At 43.7% G+C, this 3399-nt stretch overlaps 1 long non-coding RNA gene across 1 annotated transcript; it reads left to right on the top strand.

Annotated features, from left to right (window-relative positions):
* Positions 1-1404: 1404 nt before the first annotated feature.
* Positions 1405-3129, top strand: LOC120442805. Its single transcript, XR_005614938.1, has 3 exons — positions 1405-1572; positions 2571-2694; positions 3075-3129. It is a non-coding gene; the product is annotated as an uncharacterized LOC120442805 (long non-coding RNA).
* The last annotated feature ends 270 nt before the right edge of the window (positions 3130-3399 follow it).

Here is a 3399-nt window from a genome sequence, read left to right on the forward strand (position 1 = left end):
TCTGAATGATTTCACAAATCATATCAGCGAGCGCCGCTTGGGCGCCCGAGTCGCATGCGCCACTTTCTATCATGCTCCACTGACTTTCAGAGAGCCTTTCGAAGCACCTGTTGATAGGTGGCATAATCTGGTCTGGTGTGACCACGATTGAATTTTCATTTTCGCTGCGTGTTGCCATGGTTTTGTCGCAAATTTGATTTTCTGGGTTTGAGAGAACAGCGGAAGAATTTCCTTGTTTTAGGGAACACCGACTGTTGAACATTTGCAAACAGATGAGCAGTAATGTTTCTGTGTGAGAGCCGCAAGTGACGTCACAAAGAAGGCACGAGCACATGAAGAAAAGCCCCTAGCGCGCGCTAACACCTGCGCAGCAGCAGATTGGGTATGGCCCACTGTCACTACCCGATCCATACCGGAAACCCGATCGGTACCCCGCATGCGCGAAAGGTGTCTACTTCCGGTCGAAGCGTTTTACGATAGTTACGGGTCAGAGTATCCGTTAAGATGTTAAGAATAATAAGTATCTCTTAAAATGTTTCCGATAATGAAACATTTAATATTGTGGCGAGCTCAGACACGGAGGAGACAAAGGTTTCTTTGGAGCACAGCCGTTTATTTTATAACCGGCCCAGAACACTGCCGCTACCTCCCTCCTCAGCGCGGCAACCACATAAACAACAAAAAAAGGCGCTCTCTCACCGGAAAAACAGTCGCCGGGAGAGCGCGTCACTCATCACCATGACAACAGTAAACAGAACTATAATAACAAAAACCCCAGAACAGCCCTGACCCGCTACAATATAATGTAGACAAAAACAAAAAAATAAAAAGATAGTGACGGATCAGCCCTTACTGGGCATGTGCAAAGTCGGACCGTACAAATCGGGTCTACCCGATCCGTACCGCGCATGTGCGGGGGTTTTCTTCTTCTTCTGTTCGTTTAATGGCAGTTTACTCCCCAGTGTTCAAGGATACTGCCACCTGCTGACCGAGCGAATGAACCCTATTGTAAACTGAATTAGCGTCATTACAAACGTGTGTTAATTTTGATTTAATGATAGTCGAGTGTGTTTATGCTTGTCTGTGTGGAGAGGATTGATTGGAATAGTGATGATGATGTCCGCTATCACTGTCAATTGTCAGTAAACACTTCATCTGGCTGATGAATCTTCACCTGTATTATTAACTCTGTAATTAGGCGCTATTCTTCTTATTTTACGGCGCTGTTGTTCAATTGGGGAACGCTCTCTGTTGAGGAGAAAAGCATGAATTTGTTTGTATACGGATTATCCATAGTTTAAATGTCCCGGTAGTCGAAAAGGAGGCAGAGCTGTTGAGAAATGCTAGGAGCTAACTGGGCGCTAACCGTATCATTCAAATATATTGAATGTCGCAATGCTGGCACAGAGAGGAAGTGACGCAAGATTTGCGCATGCGGGATACCGATCGGGTTTCCGGTACGGATCGGGTAGCGACACCCACCATATCCCAGGATTCATTGCGAGTCAAAGGTTGAAAAAAAATGGCGGACAGTTGACGTGAAGCGGTCCAGTAAGCACTCTTCTCTTCACAGTAAGCACTGGGCTTTTATCTCACTTCAAATATACCGCGGAACAAATGTTAGCGTAATGAAAAGTCTTAAAAAGTCATGTTTAGCGAACCTTCGGCTAAGTTACGTGACGTTAGTTTAGGTTTGTGCCGAAGCTGGGTCTGTTTGTCGGTGAGAAGCCAAACGTACTTAAACGTTTCAGGAAACACCGAGCAGACGGTTGACCAAATATCTGGCCCGCGAACTGCGGTGAGGACGCAGACTCAAGCATGCTGTGCTGCAGTTTGTCCTTAAAGAGCTCTCATCCTGTATAAAGCACTAATAATGAGACAGACAGTAGATGGAGGCGTCCTCCTCCTGTTTCTCTGCTGTTTTTGTCATGCTTATATCAAACAACCTGAGTCTGTCACTGAGTCTGTCTGTCAGCCACTGGGAGCAGTGTGTAGGGACGGTACCTCAGGGTAGCCACTGATTCGAATGTAATGTTCTCCCAGATACATCACACGGAACTGAAACGACAGTTTTCTTCGCTAAAAGTCAAACAAATGACATCAAATAAAGATTTTCTCTATTTCTGTCCAACATGCTGTCCACCATCGCTTTAGCTGTCATGGTTGCTTGGCAACAGAAACCGTCGCAGGCTAGACCGTCAATTCACTTCCAGTCTTCTCGGCCTTTTAATGATCCGGCTCTGTGACGTCACAGTCACCCTGGTAACTCCCAAAAGCTGAGCGACAAGTACTGATAAATGTTTCTCTGCACACTGTGAAATCTAATATTGTGTTTAATTAAAAATATTAAGTAGGATGAACTTTTTTTTAAAATTTATTTATTTTTTAATCAAATTGTTATTAGAACTCAGTTTAAGTTAGCAGTTCTTTTAATTCAAGAAGCTGATCAACTTTGAGTTGTCTTAACTGATAAAAACTAAGTACGCTGGAAATGTTGCTTCCCAGTGCGGAGGGATTAAACGATATGGTTTGAAAATTCCACGTCACTACCTTCCTTCTCCCTCGCACAGATCAGTCCGCATGTTCTTGGTACCCGTGTTTCTTTGTGGAATATGTTGAGCAAACCTGGGGAAGCTTCAGCTCAGGAAAATATTGTTGTCATTGCTGTGATTCTTCACGTGATACACTGATTTAGTGAGTAAATGTTTACTCTTATTCAAACTGTTTTTGTGGCTTCTCACAGTTTAGTACCAGGTGCTAGGTAGCTAGTGTTAGCCTAGCATTGCTGCTGCCTCTCAGCTCGTGTTACTTAAAAATTAACCCCAAATCTTATATAATTGGCCATGTTTGCATAGCCCTTTTTAAAAATGTGCTTTCATGACATTATTGTGTGTGAGGTGGAGGTCAGGGCTATCCAGACTGACAAGTAGGACATTGAATGCCACCTCTCCGGTGGGGAGGGAGCCTGAGATCGTGTAAATTGGGGTCTGTTCTATAGCAAATGCAGAAAAAAATGTTTTAAGAAAGCAAATAAGTTGGTGTTCTAAAAGTCTGATTGTTTGCCTGCATGACAGCAGGAGAGATGAGTCCTCCGTCACAGATGGTTGGTCAGTGAAGATGGTCGCCTGCAGGTTCAAGCTCATTGCATCTCCAACCCACATCCACTGCCACTGTACTTAAGGGAAGGTAAAGACTTTCTTCTGCACCTACATTTGGATCACCTCGATCCATGACAGTCATTCAGGCAGTAATGCCTGGACTGGAAACAAGCCATCCTTAAAATAATACAACATACCAGCTTCTGTGTTTGAATGCAAAACAAATGTGTTGTTTAAACTAGAGACTGCACTTGTGACTGAACAATAAATACATTTATTTCGATTATATAAGTAATGTAAG

Source organism: Oreochromis aureus, linkage group 11 (genome assembly GCF_013358895.1).
Source record: "Oreochromis aureus strain Israel breed Guangdong linkage group 11, ZZ_aureus, whole genome shotgun sequence".
Taxonomy (NCBI): domain Eukaryota; kingdom Metazoa; phylum Chordata; class Actinopteri; order Cichliformes; family Cichlidae; genus Oreochromis; species Oreochromis aureus.